The sequence below is a fragment of the Sarcophilus harrisii genome, chromosome 2, assembly GCF_902635505.1.
Source record: "Sarcophilus harrisii chromosome 2, mSarHar1.11, whole genome shotgun sequence".
NCBI classification, from domain to species: Eukaryota; Metazoa; Chordata; class Mammalia; order Dasyuromorphia; family Dasyuridae; genus Sarcophilus; species Sarcophilus harrisii.
This window is the reverse complement of record NC_045427.1, coordinates 48,885,784-48,906,210: the sequence shown is the minus strand read 5'-3', so window position 1 is coordinate 48,906,210 and position 20,427 is coordinate 48,885,784. Positions and strand designations below refer to the sequence as shown.

Genomic DNA, 20,427 nt, shown 5'->3' with positions numbered 1-20,427 from the left:
GGTTAGAGTAAGCGATTGGTCAGCATTTGATTAAGGTGTCAAGTCTGTACACCAGGATTAAGATCCAATGTTATCACATAAATCAAGGGTAGAGGAGTGGGCATCTAGGATGTCACCAAATGTAAAAAAAAAAGATTTCTTATTTTTATTCTGCTTTAATAAACATTAAATATAATGAACATTTGTATATACAAGGTGTCTCAAAAATCTTACTTCAGTTTAAAGTGGATACCTTTAAGATATCTTTCATGTTATAGAACAGAAAAAAAGATTGTACACAAAATTGCTGGACTCTATCAGATATAGATTTCTTTTCTTTTAAAGTCGATAATAAAATCAACTTGTAACTTTTAACGCTTATCCTGCTTGCATGGCTTATGTTCTTTTCTTTCAATTATTTAACAAAAAGCACCCTGACTTATTTCCTTCCTGTCCTCCTCTTCTTTTCTCTTCTTCCTCCTCCTTCTTCTCTTCCTTCTCCTCCTCATTTTTCTTCTCCTTCTCCTTCTCCTTCTTCTTCTTTTCCTTCTTTTCCTACTTCTTCTTTTGTGTTTAGCTATTTCTATTCTTTCATTTCTCCCTTCACCCTGGAATTAAAAAAAAAAAAAAAATAAAGCCCTTGTAATAATGTGCCTAGCCCAGCAAGACAAATTCCCATATTAGCCAGTGTCTGAAAATGTGTGGCTCATAGTGCATTTTGTGGATCAGCAGAAATTAGAAGGAAAAACCCATCTCCTCTGCAATTTCATTGAACAAGCATTTACCTATGAAATGCATATTATGTGTAAAATCTTTGTGCTCGGTGCGATGGCTGCAAAGACAGAAATCTTTGTCATCATTCTGGAAAGGGCACTAACAATTGGTGGGACTCAGTGGGGCCTTCTGTATAAAGGGGCACGGCAGGGAAGAAAAGCTGATGATTTCAGCTGTGAAATTTCTACCCATTGACCCGATTTCTGGCTACTGAAGGGCAGTCCGAACATTTTGTTCCCTCGTGTGCAATGACAGCCCTTCAAATACTTGAAAAAGATGGCAGAGATAATATGTTGGTTTTCACAGACACTGTAAAATTAAACACTAATCAGCCAATCCTTATTAAACACCTACTTTGCACCAGGCACTGTGCTAAGTGCCAGTATAAGAAACAAAGTATTTGATCGAGAACGCCACTAACTCATTGATGAATTCAGGAAAGATTTATTTTATATTCTTGCAAGAACGGGTCCTAGGTGAACAGACACACCTTTGGGTCTCCAAAGGCAGCTTTTTATTTCCTATGCGCAAGTACAAGCCCCCTCCCCTGATTCCCTCATCACACGGTCCCAGGGAGCTTACATTCTGCAAGGGGGAAGGGTAACAGAGGAGGGTTAAAGGACTCTTTTCCAAGCTCAGGCCCCCACTCCGGATTACAAGTCAGACCCTGCCCCCAAGCAGATTCTTTTGGGGGAAGATAAATTCTCTTCTTGATCATTCCTTGATGTCCTTGTAGATTTGTCTTCTGATTCGTTTCATTTCTCCAACTTGATTATCCTAATTGTGGAAAACAAATATCCATCCGTTTGTTTCTCATACCAAGGACAAAGAAAGAGGCAAAAAACAAGCCTTGCCCTCCAACAGTTTACAATCTAATAAGGGAGGTGATATACAAATTATATGCAAATTAAGCTTCCACACCGTAAAGCCAGTCGGGACAGAATAACAGAATCTGGGGAAAAAAAAAAAAAAAAAAAAAAAAAAACAACCAAAAAACCCCAAAACGTTAAAAACTCATCATAAAGACCGACTGTTACAGAGAAGACTACTGAGGGGAAAAAGTGATTTTGTAACAATGCATTTGAAAAATATAGAGTGTGCAAGTATGTTTTTACAATAAAACAAACAAACAAAAAAATATAATGCGAGATCATCCAGTCTATATACTGTAGGAATCTCCTTTAAAACCTCTGTGCCTCAGTTTCCTCCTCTGTCAAATTAGGAGGTTGGACTCTGATTTTTAAGGACCTTTCTGGCTCTAAATGGGGACATTCCTGGGGGGGTTATCAATTCCAGGGAGGAAAAGCCTTGAAAATAAATTAATCAATTAGAGAAATCTCCATCATGGGACCCAAGTCATCTGATCACCGACAAGATCTTCAAATATGTAGTAGAAAAGAACAGAAGGAAATAATGAAAATAACCTCCGAGGGATTTAATAACTAAATTAACTTAACTACAAGTCCCAGCATTCCGTGCGGCAGGGGAACGCGCCGGGATGGAAACCGACTGGGCAGACTACAAGTCCCAGCATGCCCTGTAATATTACAGCACAGGATGGACTACAATTCCCCGAATGCTCCTTGCGGGGAGAGCAGGGCATCTTGGGATTTGTAGTATTCGCTGCTATTTCGTGGGGGTGGGGGTGGGGGTGGGGAGCGGGAAACGACAACAATAAGCAAACCCAAAAATCAATAAATCAAATGTTTTAGCGAGCCATATAAATGACTTTCTGTTTCCCGCAGTCAGCTAAAGAGGCTGAGAGTATACGCTTGCTCGTGTCCTGGAAAATGTAAACGGGATGAACTTGGGAGGCGGCGCGCATGCGCTCTGACTGAAGAAGTGACCAAAGGAGTAGGATCAGGTTAAGGTAAAAGCGCGCGCACGAAGATAAGGGACGAGGCCGGCGCTCGCGCGTCGTTTCCTATTCCCTCTCCGGGCGGGTGGGGGTAATGCGTCTGCGCAGGTTTGGGAAGACGACCGCCGCGGGGGAAGGGAATCGCGGCGCCTGCGCACTGCAGCAGCTCCTCTCGCGAGGACGGACGCCATTATCGCATCTCCCCGACAAACACCACGAGAATTCCGCAGCCCACACGGTAATTGCAGCTCCCGCAGCCGGTCGCGTCTCCACCTCCCCCCCTTCCCGCGGGGCGAGAGCGAGAGCGAGATCTCCCCCTCCCCCGCCTCTCCCCTGCTCTCCTCTCCCGGCCTGGCCGGGCCCAACTCCAGCTCCCTCCGCCCGGCCCGGCGTCCGCCTCAGCCCCGGGGCGGCCGGGCCCGGGCCTCGCCGCGCCCCCCCGGACCGGAGCCGCCGCCGGCAGCGGGAGCAGGAGCGCAGGCCCGGCCAGGCCCGCCAGGCCCCGCCGCCAACGGCGGCCTCGCTCGGGCCGCCCGCTGCCCGGGGGTCGCGGATCCCGGGGCGGGGGTGGGGGAGGAGGCAGCGGCCGCTTCCTGGGCGGTCATCGCGGGCTCCGGGCTCGGCGGCGGCCCCGGAGACCGGCCCGCCCCACCCCCCTCCTTGACAGATGAGGAAACTGAGGCCCGGCCGCGGAGGCCGCCTGACGAGGCCCCTCCGGGTTCTGGGCACTTAGAACCGAAAGGGGGAGCAATAGTTTTCACTTTTACAGGCGAGGAAACTGAGGCCCGGGCAGGGAGTCCTTTCTCCCGCATGGCCGCCTTCTAGGCTTCTTCACGTTTGGGAGTGGAAAAAGGGCCCTTGCCTAACTTTACAGATGAGGCGTAGAGGGGTGAGAGCGAAGTAGCCTGAAGCCGGAGAGCCGGAAAATAGTGGGTCTTAGCGGAGAGTCGGACCTGGGCGCTTAGACTTTTTTTTTTTTAAAATTTGTTTTTAAGGAATGACTGAGTATTCGCACCCCCTGCCCCGTGAAACGGTTGGAGAAGATCATTTAGGGCATTATTCACGACTCTCCCCAGTCTCCCCGCTCCTATTCTTCCCCAAACAAAGATAATTGATTTTCTCTTGCAGCTCACCTGGTGCAATTCGTATCGTAAACAGCCCACGTGCCTGCGACCCACCTTTGTGAATTTCGGAAGCCCTAAATTTCTTTCTTTGGGCTTTGCAAACAAACCTTTATGCTTAAAAAATATATATAATATATATATATATATATATATTTATATATTATATATATATATATATTTATATTATATATTTATTATATTTACATTTATATATTATTTATATATATATATATAATTATATATTATATATATATTTATATATATATATATATAGCTAGCTTGTGGCCCCTCCTTTTTTCTTTCATTGGCTTTGTAGACTTTGTATTAGAAAAGGAATTTTGGTAAATTATAAGAGCTTCAGGATTTGGGAAATTAAATTCTTGAAAGTGAAATTACTGTTGATTCTGTGATTATTGAGCTTCTCTACTATGTTCTTGCAGTTGGTCAATATCTTGTCAGATAATACTTTTTATTTTATTTTTTTTTGGTGAATTTCGGTTTCTGTGGCAATTCAAACCAGTTATTTTGGTGAGATTGGGGGATATTTAATGTGTGTGTTGAACCTAGGCACTTAGCTTACCATAATATTACTAACAAGACTAATTCAACATTATGTTAAAAGGTGAATGCCAGATTGCTCCATTTTTCCTGTCATGCTTAGTTTTCACTTCTTAGAATGGTGTATTGTAAAGTCTTAGCTCATAAGAGGGTTAAATTCTGTGATTGTATCCAGAGTATACCACAAGTAAGTTGGTGGGATTTTAAAGAATTGGAACAATATTAATCCAAAGTACAAAACTTGTTAAACTTGTCATTGTTCCGTAGCTATCCACATAGATCTTTGAATTACTTGTATATAGTTGATGTATTTAAAAAAAAGAAATCAGGATTTGACTTGCTTTGAATTTTAGGAAAACGTAGAATTTTAGAGGTGAAAGGATATGTAGAGAGCATTTTTAGTTCATTTTCTAAAGTGACTGAATATAGCTGGGTTTTGCCTCACTTCATGTTATTTTTGGTGATACTGATTTGGCTCTTGAATCTTACTTAGCCCTTGGTTTTTGCTTTGGTTAGTTTTAATTTTACATTTTTGCTAAGTTGGGGCAAAATTCAGACAAATATACAATCACAACATGAGCATAATTTCTTTGTTTTGGTACTCCATAAATGTGGGTTGCAATTTCTCTCTTAGTTTTCAGTTGTAGTTGCTAAAAAATGAATCGGAACTGCCAGTGTGATGTGGTTTTTTCCTACTTTGTTTTGCACTGTGACAAAAACAAACCATCTTCTCACTGGATCCATCTTGATAGCACTCTGGCTAGCTCTCTGGAGGGGAATGAGAGCTGCTGGCCATATCCAAACTTTGAGAATGTCAGCTGGTTCCTAGGTGGATATGTCCTTAGCTTGTGAAGAAGATGATAACATTTTCAGGGGGGAGGGGAGAAAAATAAGCCTGAAAAAGAGGGGAAGGTGGTGGTAGGCAGGGAGATGAAAGAGCATTTATTAAGTGCCTATTGTGTGTTGGATATTTTACAAATACCATCTCTTTTGGATTTGCTAAACTGGTGTGAGATGTGAGAAGGTTCTGCCCAGTGAAAAAGCCCTGACAGGAAGGATCTGGAGGTGGGACTCCAGCAGTTTAATTTGTTTTGATGAAAGGGCTTCCGTGATTTAGGCTTTCATTTTTAGTATCCTCTGAAAATGTGCAGGGCTTAGATTAGGTTTTTAAGGATAGTTACATTTCCAAAATACTGAATTTTTCTTTAGAAATAATAGTGATATTTGTGCGATGTTGGGTGAATTAGGTTTGCAGTCCATGGCTGTGAAAATTTTTTTCTAGGTGTGGTGTTCTGAATGACTTTGTTTTAGTTATAACTCACTATGACTGAACTTTGACTTTGCCCAAGCCAACTGCCTTGGGAATCACTAGAAGGAATCAAACAAGTGGTCCCAAAGATAGTGAAGTAGAAGGGTTTAGGATGAACATATAGCTGGGACATGCAAGCTTAACTTGGACTTAATTGAAGGAAAGAGGATTTTGCTTTGGAATGGCTTGGTAGGGAGGGAGTAAAAGTAAAAGGGGAGTAAAGTAAAAAAAAGAAATGTTGCCTTTCACTTGACTCTCACTTCAGAGTTTTGCATGATTTGCCACATGTAATAAAGATTGAATAACTTAATTTGCATTGTGGCATAATTTGTATTTTAAGTGTTTATTTTATTTGAATAGTGAAGATGTAGTGAAGATGTAGATAAAAGTATATGTTATCCGTGATGATAGCTATTTGCAATAAATGCATTCCAACAAAACCCACTTTTTAAAGTGAGATTCAATTCAGTCAAGTTGTATTACATTCTTACTATGAGGAAGGCACTGAGTTTGATGGTAGAGATACAAATGTGACAGGTAACTTTCTGCCCTGGGTGAGCTTAACCTTTATGGGGATGGGGGAGTAGGGCTGTGAATATACACGGATAACTCTGATTAGAAAACAGAATGAAGTTGCAAAGGAGATCCAAAGTGTCAGGAAAATTTGATAAGGAAGGGAGCATCTTCGGGTGGGGGAAGGTGGGTCGTACAGAGAGAACTTCATGAAAGAGCAGAAACCTGAATTTCAACCTTGAAAGAATCTGGCAGACAGAAAAGAATTTTGGCAGGCTTACAGATGAGTGAGTCTAGTTTGGCCATTGAGAACATAGACCAGAACATAGGACAATCAGTGATGGTGTACAAGGTGGGAGATGTCAGGTATTTGGGGAGCTACTAGGAGTCTAGTTTGATCAGAATTTATAGTGCGTAAAAGAACTTCAGATGAAGTACACCTGGATAGTTGTCAAGTAGATTCCAAGCTCCTGTCTCATTTCTTCCAATATAAAGGAAAGTTGATGGAATTCTTGGAACTGTGGTGGGCCTTCAATGAATGAACTTCCTATTAAATCTCTGTGTCGGCCAGTAGGAGGCCTGATGTCCAGGCGGACTGAATCATGAATAATTGTAGGATACTGTGCTGGGCAGAAACTACCACTCCTTCTGCTCTAATTTAAGGTTTAAAATTTTACCAAATGATTAACAGGCAACAAAATGTTTCAAAATAGAATTTTCAGGCACATATTTGGTTCTTAGCTTTTTATTAGTTTACTGAGACAAACGTTGAGAAAGACCTACAATTATACTGAAGTTGCCACATGAAGCATTTATCTTAGGTGCCCATATATTAGGTGTTTGTCAAACATGGTTCCTAAGGGAGGAAGAGTATAGACCATTACCACATAGTCAGTACTTCATTAAAAACCTCTAGTAGATTATTAGACATAGATGATTTTCTTTTTTGCTGAGGCGATTGGGGTTAAGTGACTTGCCCAGGGTCACACAGCTAGGAAGAGTTATGTAAGTCTGAGGCCAGTTTAGAATTCAGATCCTCCTGACTAAAAGGCTGGTGTACTATCCATTGCGCCACCTAGCTGCCCCTGACAGATTATTCTTAAAAGATTTGAAATAACTCTCAAGTCAACCAGTGTGTTATTGGAGTTTTGCTGACAATTTAAAACTAGTCACTAAATCACACATGCCTAGTTAATTTTTATAATCTGTAATTACATTATAATATATGTGGGAATGTTGCCTCATTTTAAGACTGGCTGTTGTGTGTTTGTGGTTGTTGTGTAGGGATGAATGGCTTAAATGTTGGCTATGTGTAAACTGGCAAGAAATGGGAGCTGCTATTACAGATTCTGATTACAGGGATGATTACATCTATCAAGCAGATTCAGAAACCTACTGCCTTTTACAAGCTCTCTGATCTCTCCTGTCTACGTGATTCTGCCTATTTCCCAATAGAATGTAAGCTCCTTGAGGGCAAGGACTGTTCCTTTTTTTTTTTTTTTTGGTCTTTGTATCCCTAGTGCCTACTACAGTACCTTACACATAGTAGGTGTTTAATAAATATATGTATTTAATTGTGTCTTTAAATTAATCTGAAAATACAAGATAAGAATTGGAACTGAATACACTGCTTATTATGACTATGACCCCCTTGAAATTACTGTTTAAATAAAAAACAGGGTTTTTAAAATCTTTTTACTAACCAGGTTTTAAACGGTCAAATTTTTTTTCTTTATAAAATCACTTCTCTCCTCCCTTTATATTTTTATAAGTATGTTAGAATTCAGAGCATGACAGTATTAAAGAATTAACACATTTGTGTACTGTAATCTTAGCACAATTTTTAAAAACTTGAATGTGATGCATATGTAGTAAATAAAGGTCTGTTTTTGGATTTCTGTTTCAAATGTGTAGTGTTCACATAAGATCACACAAGGAAGAATAAAATGTAATTCAATGTGAACTTAATCCTTAAAATGTGATTTTATTAGGAAAAAAGTTTGGATTCTAGGAAAAACAAGAGCAGAAGTGTGCTTCACATTTATGTGGTTCAATTTGACCACAGCCTAGAGTAGAAAACAAACTGGTCTGTATACTAGAACATCTGGCAATGGGTGAGAAGTTTTAAAATCAAAAGCTTCTGGCAGTCATTGTTCAAGGTATTGTTTTGATGGTTTATTTCGAAGTCTTCCAAAGATGTTTTAAAATCTTAAATCTGAATATTAGTGTTGACCTTTTAGGAGTTTTGAAGACTAGATTAAAATAAGGAGCCTCATCCCATTTGTAAATAGATCCCTCTATTGACTCTTCACCATTCCACTTTTTATTCTTTCACCACTTTTTAAGCAGAAAATTGCTTTGTTGTGTTTATGTGACAGGGCTAGGATAGGAAAGTGGGGTAGTAGTGATGGTACTAGAGGTTCAAACAGTATTTTCCAAAAGATTACTTTTATTTTGTCTCTACACAATCATGATGATGAACTACCATCAATATTGTAGTTTTTGAGTTTTTCTAGCTATTAGTATTTCTACTGGGCTGTTACTGCTTAGAATATATCATCTTTCCTCTCCCCCAATAAAGAGACAAGATGGATTTACAAGTCACACGCTATAAATTCTAGTAGCAGAAAGAAGTGGACCAGTTAGGTATGGAACCTATGATCAGTTGTACTAAATAATAGCATGATGATTGAATTGAACTAATGAATTTGACAGAATATATTGACATTTGCACGGCACTATATGTTAAAGGATTAGATAACCTGGAATTTAGTAAACGTTAATTCATCCACATCTATTAATAGAATGGTAAAGTCCACAATGTGTTCTACAGACATACAGAAATGATTTGATTTTTTTTCTCCCACTGTTTCTTGTGTGTGAGAAATCAAGTCATCTAGAAATATGTAGGTTTTTAATAAAAGGCACAACAAAAAAATCATAGAAGGCAATATATAGAAAGATGAGACTAGGCTCCCAAATTAAACCCGGAAGTAAATTTGTGAAAGACAATGAGCTTTTTTTCTTGTAAAATAATTTTGTTTTATTCAAAATACTTTATAATCTATCATGGTATCATATATGTTAAGATTGAACATTATCAAACATTTTTTCCAACTAGAATTGTTTATTTGAGGCTTGAGAATGCTATTGGTATTTCCTTTGATAAGACTATTCAGTGTATGAAAGTTTGACATTGAACTTATTGTAGCTAGAGAGTTAACTTTTGACTCCCAGTCTTGCTACTTAGACTACAACAAAAGTGTTAAACTCCTAGGTGCAGGGTGAACCTTGTGCAGGTAAGGAAATTACAAATACAACTGCTTAATGAAGGATTAAGTCCTGACATGGAGAGGTGCAATAATACACACTGTTATTTCCTTTACTCATCACATTTTTGCCTTTATAAATGATTTTCATCTTTGACACATCCTCCCCATATGTTACAAGCTTGTCTTTTTTTTTTTTTTTTTCCACCTCCATATTTCCAGTACCTAGAATGGTGTCTGTGTCCTTAAAACAAACAAAAAAACTAATAATCAGTGTGAAAATGATAATTTCCTAATGGTTGTAAGAAGCAATTTATACTTCCATTTGTAGAATTAAGTAGAATAGCAAAATGGTGTAAAGGTGGGTACTTACATGTTACTTTTAAAATTTATAATTCAATCAATAAGCATTTATTAAGCACATGCCATGTACCCAGGAACTATACTAGCTGCTAAGGATACAAAATAATACCTCCCCCTCCCCCTTAAGAAGCTAATATTTTATTGGTAGAAACAAGATTAAAAGGATCCTATTAGTGTCATAAAATAGATTCCATGTTCTTGAACCCCTCAATGCTAGTGCCTTCTCTCTGAGATGACTTCTGATTTGAACTCAGTAAGACCTCATTTCAGATCTGACCTCGGATACTTTCTAGCTGTGTGACTCTGCAATGTTTGCCTCAGTTTCCTTATCTATAAAATAGGAATAATAATGGCCTCTACTCCCCAGTGTTATGGTGAGGATTAAAATGATCATATTTATAAAACACTTAGCACCATGTAGGAGTTATATAAATGCTTATTTCCTCCCTTTCCCCAATTTACTCCATATATATCTCGTGTATACCTATTTGTGTATTGTCTTTCTGTTGGGCTGAACTTTTTGAGATCAGGGATTGGTTTTTGCCTGTCTTTGTATTCCCACTACTTAGCACATAGCATGTAATTCATCAATGACTGTCAGACTTAGACAGTTTTGAAGGTCTTTGGAGGATACCAACACTCAGCAGTTTGTCAGACTTATTCCATGGCCCAGACATGGTGGCTACTTTGAATCTTCCAGTACTTGGAATAACATAGTTACTGAGTCCAAGCTGAGAGAAGCAGATATGAGTCTGCCTAAGCACTCACGGGATCTTGAACACAGTTGACTGATATATTTTGAAAGGAAAAAAAAGTTGTTGAATAAATAAATATCCCCAGGGATTATTTCTTGCCCCAAAATCTTATTTAAGGCTCTACCCTTGTCAAGAGGCACAGGAAACTGAAAAGCTCTGGATGAGTAACATTAAGAATACTTGGGGTATAAATTAGTGCCAGAATTTGAAGCAAGAAGGGAAAATGAGTTTCAGTTTGAGAGACCACTGTTGTAGACAGAAAATAAATGCATCTAAGGGAAAGCAGGGAGGGGATGGGGACAAGTATTGCTTGTTTTTATTGACAGTTTCTTCAAGTTTGAGGGCTAAATTTGCTACCTGACTTGGTTAGCTGTTAAAAGTCTCATTTACAAATTTAGCAATAGCCATTTGGTATTTTAAATCTGTTCTATTTGATTTTTGTCAAAGGGAGGGAAAGGAAATTAGGATACTGGTAGGGTTAGTGATGTAGATTATAGAGAAAAAGAACCTTTTTAGCAACTTGGGAGAGAAGGGAGGAACAGATAAACTGTAGTGATGTCACAGCTTTAAAGTCTCAGCTAAAAGTCCACATTTCACCCTTCTAAGGCCTCTTTAACCCTAGTGCCTTTGTTCTGCTGAGTTCTTATTTTGGCTATGGCTTGTTTGTGCATAGCTGTTGCATTAGCTGTCTGTCTAGATTAACTCTAGGTTAAGAATCCCTGTCGTAAGGGAGTTTCAAATATTGTATCAAAAGCAAAAAAAGTAGTTGATAATAAATGTTTATTGATTTACCCAGTGCAAAGGGATTGCAAAGGACTTTTTGCCCCTCTGCTTTACTTTGACCTGCTATCCTGCCCTCCTGTTAATTAACCTACTACAACTCTGTGTAATCTCCACATTTTATAAGTATGCCATTTGTAGTTGATCAAGTATCTTGAGATTACTTTTGTGGCTAAAATGAAGAATTGTGGAAATCAGGCAATCATTATTGTAGATTCAAATGATTGGATGCTGGGGAGCTTTATTGGTTCTCATCACACAGGAAGAAGTTTCCATTCTGGATGTCAGGGATTTTGCTTTGCTTCTTCACCAGTGACTTAAAAAGAGGCACAGATGACTTGCTTGTCATTTGCAAATCATACAAAACACATGGGCGAATTGCTAATTCATTAGATGATAGTTGCATCCATAAGATACAATTGGTTGTACACAAAGAGTAGGCCTTAGTTAGATAATGTGGAAATATGGAAGAAAGTAATTAATTGATTGGTCATTAATTAGTGAGATGTCATTGTGAATAGACATCTCTACTGAAGTCCACAGGATTCCTCCTTGCTTCTGTGTTCTTGAACATTTTAAATTTCCATGAAGATGTCTCTTATCAGATTTGCAGCTTACTCAATAGTAATAGTGACTAAAGGGATCCCGGAATCAAAAAGGATCCAGAAAGATGGAGAGTATTGTTCTTCCAGATGACCTCTGAGATACCTTTGCAGCTCTTCTTTTGGATTCTGAGAAAATCAGTCAACAAGGACTCAAATGATTGTTGCAAGAGTCCTTAGGGTCATATTTTGTTTCATTCTTATCACATTTTTAAAAAATTGTTAATCAACAAGCACGGTGGAACTGTATACAGTTCGATTATGCAACTGTAAATATGTGCTTGTGGCATTGGTATATAGAATTTAATTACTAAAAAGACAATCAGCAAGAAGAAGGTTAGAAGACTATCATGGTAGCAGGTGATAAAAATTTAAAGCAACATAATGATACTAGAGAAGAACAGTAATTTCCTTGATCGTTTGTTTTTTTAATTTTGTGTTTTTTGTTAACTAGCATTTATTCTGTCTCTCTCACCTACACTAATTCCAACTGAAAATTAAAAAAAAAAATGAAAGAAAGAAAAACTAAGTCTTTGTCATATATGCATAGTCAAGTAAAGCAAATCCCCACATTGCTGGTGTCCAAAAATATCTCCCTCTGCATTTTGATTGTATCCACTCTTACAGGAAGAGGTGGGGACTGGTCCTCAGCACTGGTCATAGTTTGTCATGCATGTCACTGATTTCTCAAGAGAAACAGACGCTTCTAAGAGAATGTATTACATCTGGTGACTTGCCAGATACAGGGGGGAGGAGGGGCCTAGATTTCCTATATTTATCCCCTGCTTTGCTTGACTGCATATTTATGACACTGGTTTAGTTTTTTTTTTTCTTTCTTTCTTTCTGCTAATGGGCAATGTAGGTAAATCATTCAGTCTCTGGGTCTCAATTTCTTTATCTCTAAAATGGAAGGGTTCTTAATCTGGGGTCCAAGGACTTAATTTTTAAAAAATCTTTGATGACTGTACTTCAATATAATTGAACTCCAATGTTTGTAATCTCATAAAATAAAACATTCTGAAAAGGGGGTCATATATTTCACTAGATTACTAAAAGGATCCAAAAAACTCTTGGAGCAAATGATCTTTGAGGTCCCTCTCAGATCTAACATTCTACAACTCCCATATACTAGATAAAAGTGGGAGATAGGAATCCCACATCCTAGGGCTTTGAAGTCCAAAGATTCAGGAGAGAAGATATCAAATGGGGCCATTTAATCTTGTCTAGGTTTAGGTTTTTTTTTTTTTTTTTTTTTTTTTTTAAATAGGAAAACTGGTCCCTGTCTGAAGTCTATAAGGAAGGAACTGACAAGTGTGAAATATTTAAGCTGCTCTGGAGGAAAGTGATCTTTGAGATAGAAAGGCCTCAGGGGAGGCACAAAGAAATGGGATCTAGGATAGAGGTAGAAGGGCTCACTGTACAAAGGAGGTATTTGTTTTCTTTGATAGTCAAAGGAAAGATGATGGGATAAATGTAAGATATTGTGGAGCTGAAGGAGAAGGTGCCAGTGGGAGCTCACACTAGATGAACTCAATTTTTTCTAGAAAGGAGAGAAGTGTGTATTTGTCTTGTGAGAGATGGAGAAAGGAGGATGCCTACAGTAATAGCTTAAGCCTCAGGATGGTATTGTAGAGAAGTTTTGATGATGTCACAGTAATGTGGTTTGAAGAAAAACCAATAAGCCACATTTTAACTCCTTTTAGGCTAGGTTGTTAATGGTTTATTAGAAGTTCATGAAAGTAAAAACAATGTTTCTGAAAACTGAGATTTTGTTGAAAATGCTTTTTTTCCCCTTAAGATTTTAAAGTAGTTACCATTATTGGACAAAACAGTAGAATAATTATGTTCAAAGAAAGAGAAAAAGTTCACAAGAAGTTCCACATGTGGAAACAGTGGAAAATACAGAGTAAAAGTGATTTGCCATAACAGATTTTTTGATTGCTATGCAGATTGTTCCAGGCATTTAAACAGCCATTCTGGAAAACATGAGGCATCCTTTGTTTGAATGGAAATGTTATACTGAACCTAATTATTCTTTGAAAACTTGATTTTCTTGAACTTATTAACAGTTAGATCAAATTTCGATGGCAAGAAGTTGTCATGTCATTACCTTATCATAACTCTGGCTGCTTTGGGCTTTAGTTATTAATAACTATTTTCTCATGACTGTTGATTATCTTTTTTGTGGTGCAAATCACAGAAAGTTATGCCTTGTAACTGCAGAGGAGTGGTTTGGTTTGGTTTTCCTCTATTAAACTACCTACTATGGGAAGCTCCCTTGACAGAGTTCCTTCATCACTAAGTCTCAGGACCATTTTGCTGCCTCTTTTCCTTTGATCAGGGAGAAGGGATGAATATGTTTGTGTACATGAACAGCAATTAAGAGCTGATGGTAAATCAATTTCTTGCAGAATATTTTCAGACCACAATGGAATTTAATTTAGAACAAAGAAAAAGTATGGCTCGATTAAATTATAGTCAAAGCAACATCTGGCTCTTCTTCCCTTTCTCTCTCTCACACCTACTCCAACCTTCCCAATTGCTTTTCCTGTTTTTTACCTCAGTCAATGAATCAGCAAACCTTTTTTTACATATTTATCATGTTAGACCTAGTTTGTCATATATAGTTAGAGATTTATTTTTAATCCTAGAGAAATAATGGGTAGGCATACCAGACAGAATTAATTGCCTTTCACTCTGACAAGCTGACTTATATTAACTTAAATCATGGCACACTAAACATTTTGCCAAATAACCCCACAGGAATTTTGCTTGCTGGGTCCGCGGAATGAGTGAAATCCGAACTCAACAGTTATTCAGGCTCAGCAGAGGAGGGTTTATTCCAAAGCTCTTCTTTCCCTTAGGGGCTGTTACTTGGACCTTTCTTAAAATGCTAATGTACAAGGTTGTCTTCACAAATTAGCAAATAACTTTGGAATACAGAATGGAATTCACTGGCCTATCATATGCATACTCTGCTCCATCATCCACTAATGTATATTATTACATAATATTGGAAACATATCCAATGTCTTCATGGTTCACTCTGTAGTATGAGAACTGTGTGTGTGTGTGTGTCTGTAATTATATAATTATATATGTGTGTATGTATACATATTTTTTTATGTATATTTTATATACACATACATTTTATATAGTTAAAAAAAATCAAGATTGTTTATTTGGAGAGGCATTCATGATGAAAATGTGAATTGTAGCCTGTAGTGATCTCTGGAGAATTCCCAAACCCCCCATACACTTTGGAATGCTGCAATATCATGTTTTTTTCAGTAGTGGAGTGCTAATTGGGTGGCCAGTGGATGTTACATGAACATTGATGAAGACCATTGGAATGGAACAGGGTATGGTAATAAATGCAGAGCACAGCCAGCAGACTCCATATTCCATGCTGATGCCATAGCTACTAAAGGGTGAGCAATTCTCATTACTGGAATTATAGAACAGTCATATGGAGTACTGCCATCATCCCTGGGTGAGGAGGTGAGATCACAGCTCCTCCGAATTTTTTCTTTGTATAACAGCCATTGTGTTGTCAGGCCTTAAGCTTGATCTTTCATCCATTTTTGATGATAATCTGTCATGTTCTCTTTGTGTTGCAGTAAGTCTCTGTCCCACAGGATCATGGATGAGATAGATCAAAGTAGTCTTAGTAACGTGGGCTTGGTCATTCTGCTCTGCCAAGTAGTCTGGCATAGAACCAGGTTTTGTCCAAGTCTTGTTGTATCTTATTCTCAGTGACTTGGAAGCCCAGCTGTCCATTGCATCCTCAGAAGAGATCACCTCCACATCCTGTACTTCTGTGTCCATGCCTCCTTTCACCTTATTGTTCTCATATTGTTCTTGTGGACCAGAGAGGTGTCCTTAAGGATCCCCTTAAATGTCTTTCTGGATTTTTTTTTCCAGTTTAGTTTAATAATTTAATGTATTAAATGTTAATAAGTTAATAGCATTTAATAATTTCTGCTTCATTCTCATCTTTTCATTAGAAGTTCTGGAAAGTCTTCTGCTCTCTGGAAGGTCTACTTTCTCCTTATAGGGTTATACTCAGTTTTATATGGTCAGTTATTCTGATTTCTCTGTAGCACCTCCTCACTTTGTTGGCTTTTTTCTGCACTTCTAGGCTTGATGGATGAGACTGCTTCTTTTCCATTTGCTTTCTCATTGATTCTTCTTAGGAGCTTTTTTTAGTTTTTGCTGTGGTTTATGTGGGAAAATTGGGCTTCACCATTCTTCATGACACCTGAACTGGAAGACGCTAATGGACTGTTGGCCAAGCTGTGAACTGATCCAACCATTCAGTGTCCCAAGGCAGCCACTACAGTCATGGGAAGTGTGGGATAGTAAGCACTATTAATGTAGATCCAAGAGATTTTTGGGATTATTTCCAGTTTTAAAAATAGGAAATCCCTCAATTCTTTTATTTCATATGGAAAAAGTATCTTGTTTTCAATTTGGAGTTGTGCAGATAGGCCCAATAAGTTACAAAGTCACAGATTTATTGAATTATTACATTTACTTATCTATATATGCACAGTGGTCTTTTCAGTGGAAATGCCTACTTATCTCCTATCATTCAGGGAAGTTGTAAAGAGAAAAAACAGATTTTAGTTGATGCTATGTTAGACACGAATTAAGTTTTACAATTGAGGTTAAAAATTCCACATTAAGGAAAACAAGCCCACAGGATTGGGAAGCTTGACTTGTATTTGTTTCCTAAATCAAGACTTATTTAGGTTTAATTATGTTTGAAATATAGGTGTAGCCACCATCCTAAGAAGCACTTCGAATGTAATAGAATATGAAGAATATGAAGAAATAGAAGAAGGAGCCGTTGAAATTTTTAAGATACTCTTCTAAATGAAATATTTTGCCTTCTACTTAAATGTTCAATTTAGAGGAAATAATCATTTATTAAAGATCAGTTATTTTGCTTCTACAGTGTCAGTTATGATGCAGCTAAGTGGTGCCATAGTGCATATAACACTGGTCTGGAACTACTTCCTGATGACACATCTGAGTTCAGATTCAGCTTGAGAAACTTACTATCTTTATGAACCTGGGCACATCATTGAACCCTGTTTACCTCAGTTTCCTCATGTATAAAATGAGCTAGAGAAGAAAATAGCAAATCGCTCTGGAGTCTTTGCGAAGAAAACCCCACATGGGGTTGTAGAGTCAGATATGACCAAATAGAACATAACAAGAATTCATTGCATTGGCTGCAGCCATTTACTTAATGTGCAATTAATTACATTACACAAAATAGTAAGAGTAGGGTCCCTTCCTGAAATTTTTGGTTATAGACCCAAAAGTTTGTTTTATTTAAAATAGAAAAAAATAAATAATTGTAGATAAAATAAATAATTGTAGATAAACTAAGGAATAAATTCCAAATAAAATCATAAAACTTGAACTTTCTAATTACAACTGAACTACTTAATGACAATTCTCATTTTACAGTTGGGAAAATTGAGTCAGACAAGATTAAGTGGCCTACCAGGGTCACATAGCTACTTTGTGTTTGAAGGATAATTTGAACCTAGATCTTTCCAATTTGCTGCACCACTTAGCTGAAATAAATTTTTGCTTTTTATTTATTCACATGAATTCTATCCTAATATTAGCAATATTAGCATATATATTGACAGACTTTTCTGCCATACATAACACAATCCTTGCTTTTCCTACTATTCTGGATTTTCAGAAATTCTGATTATCCTTATGGATAGGAATGCTACCTTGAGATTGCCCCCTTTTTCTGTTCTTTTCATTTTCCCTGAGGTCTAGAGTCAAATTATCACAATTCTATCTCTTTTTTCCTCCTGCCCACGCTATGGTTTTGTTACCCTTCTGTAGCATTTATATTGTAGTTATAACTAGTCAATTACAGTTGTAATGTGTCTGGCAGTACCTTTATATTTTGTTTTTATTTTGGATCCATTGTTTTTTGTTATGAAAAATGTTGATTTTTATATGTTATAATTTGTTCACTTTTGCTTCTTAAGTATTTTCTTTTTTAAAAAAAATCACAAAGTGTTTTTTAAAAAATGTTTAGGTGATTGATTTAATTGTAATTATAATTCCTTGTATGAGATGTAAACCTGATTTTTTTTTTCTTTTTGCCATGCAGCTATTCAGTTTTCTCTTCTGTTCCCTAATCTTGGATATACAGAAGAATAATCTTTTAAGTACAAGGTTGCTCTATTCTGTTTAACTGAGTTATTTTTCAGAAATAATATAGTTTTCATAGCTATTGCTTCAGAAAATATTTCAAAACTCATCACAGATTTAATACTTTTTGCTTGTTTATTTTTCCTTGTTAATTTTATTTTATTGTTTTTATTTAATTCTTGACTGATAGTGCATTGTGTTCAACTTGGGAAATGGTCATGTTAAGACCAGTAATTATAAATACATACATTTGATTTAAAGTTCTGTGAAGTCTATTTAGGGATATTTCTTCTATGGTTAGAGATCGAAATAGAATGTACCATTCCTTCTCGTGTTCTGTTATTCTTGTTCATGTTCTTCTATTATTATTTCATGTAAGATCTACCCATGGTCTTTTCTCTTGTTCAGTAGTGGTCATTCTCTTTGAATTTGAAAACTCTTTGAGGTTTTTTTTTTTTTTTTTTTTTTAATAATAATAGCCTTTTTTCAAAATATATGCAAAGATAGTTCTCAGCATCCAACCTTGTATTCCAAAATTTTCTCCATCCCGTCTCCCACCTCTTCCCCTGATAGCAAGCAATCCATTTTATATTAAATATGTGCAATTGTTCTTTACATATTTTCACATTTATCATGCTGCACAAGAAAAATCAGATCAAAAAGGAAAAAAAAATGAAAGAGGGAAAAAAAAGCAAGCAAACAACAATGCTGTTACAATCCACATTCAGTCCCCATAATCCTCTCTCTCTTTTTCTCTCTCACCAGTCTATTGGAATTGGCCTGAATCACCTCATTGTGGAAAAAAGCCATGTCCATCAGAGTTGATGATTACATAATCTTGTTGTTGCTGTGTACTATATTCTCTTGGTTTTACTCACTTCATTTAGCATCATCAGTTCATGTAAACTCCAGGCCTTTCTGAAACATTGAGAATTCCTTTCAGAAGAAAGTAGTTGTACTAATAATATTCCTTTAGAAAATCAAGTCAAAGTAATTAGGAAATGAGAAACTTCCTTTAGCATTGAAATGAGTAGGTATTGGGAGCCTAGGTTTATTTTCTAATGTATTTAAAAAATAGTAATACACAGATGTGTGAGACATGTATCTGTTCATTGTAGAAAGATTGTTTGCTTGTTTATTACTATGAGCCATGTCATATATTTTTACTGGAGTTAAATACTTGATGTGCAGTTGAATTTGTGGAACACCTTGCTGATCTCTTGATTCTTTAAGGGGCCATAACAGAGAGGTTAGAAACCACTATTTTCATTCTTGAAACACAACTATATATATTTTTCCTCCCTTTAGTCATTCAGTAAATATTTATTAAGTGCCTTCTATGTGCCAAAGAGTGTTTTGGTGGTGTAGTAGTAGAGCACCGGGCTTTAGAATTAGGAAAATTCATCTTCACGTATTTAAATCTGGCCTTAGACACTTAGTGTGACCCTGAATAAGTCACTCCATCTTGTTTGCCTCAGTTTCCTCATCTGTCAAATGAGCAGGAGAAGGGAAAGGCAAAACACTCCAGTATCTCTGCCAACTCCTCCCCTCCCCCAACAGAGTTATAGAATGAAGGAGAACCCAGAATTTGTATCCTGCCTATGGTATTCACTTTGTGACAAGTCATGGAATCTTTCCATGCCCATTTCCTCACCTGTATATAAGATTAGGCTAATAACTGCTACCTTACCTCCTTCCTAGGTTTGCTGTGAGGCTCAAGGTAGATAATATCAATAAAGGACTTTGCAAAACCTTAAAACACTTTATAAATGTCAGTTATTAGTAAATGTGGATTACTTCCCTCCCCCCACAAAATGAAGCATGTGATCAAAAACATTATTGCGTTGTACATTGTCTTTGCTGTTTGTCTTTTTCTTTAAAGTCATTTAAAAACCAAAACAAAATTTTCTTATTTAAAATGAATAAAACTGGAAGGGGCTGCAGAGTCTACACACATACAGTTCCTGCACTTAAATTAAACTAAAGTGAGTTGTTCAAGGTCAAACAAGTTGTAAACATCAAAGGTAGGATTTAAACTTGGTCCTTTTACTCCAGAGCTGATATACTTTCTGCTACACCATGCTGCCTTCTACAATTAGCTTTGGCTAATTAGAGCTTAATCCCAAGAGAACTAACTAAAGGGAAAAATGCCACCTGGCAGTGGCTTCCTGAACTCTTTGGATCTAGCCAAGTAGTTATTGGCCCACTCCCATTATCCATCAGGATTGGCACTTATGGGTTGTCAATGACCAGTCTTTCTGGGATGTAAGACTTTAAAAAAAGGCCAGGAATTTGACAATTCAAAATGGAATTTATTTGATTGACTTGTTTGCTGTTGAGTATATTATGGA

General features: G+C 37.3%; 1 protein-coding gene across 9 annotated transcripts in view; it reads left to right on the top strand.

The window, feature by feature from the left end:
- Positions 1 to 2,441: 2,441 nt before the first annotated feature.
- BANP (BTG3 associated nuclear protein) overlaps positions 2,442 to 20,427 on the top strand; it is a 232,420-nt gene continuing 214,434 nt past the window's right edge. For 2 of the 9 annotated variants that reach the window (XM_023495103.2, XM_023495098.2), the window contains exon 1: positions 2,446 to 2,849. The gene's annotated coding sequence lies outside the window, so the exon portion shown is untranslated. Of the gene's footprint in view, positions 2,850 to 20,427 lie in introns of all 9 variants that reach the window. The other 7 variants (XM_023495102.2, XM_023495104.2, XM_023495100.2 and 4 more) reach the window with 7 other exon arrangements.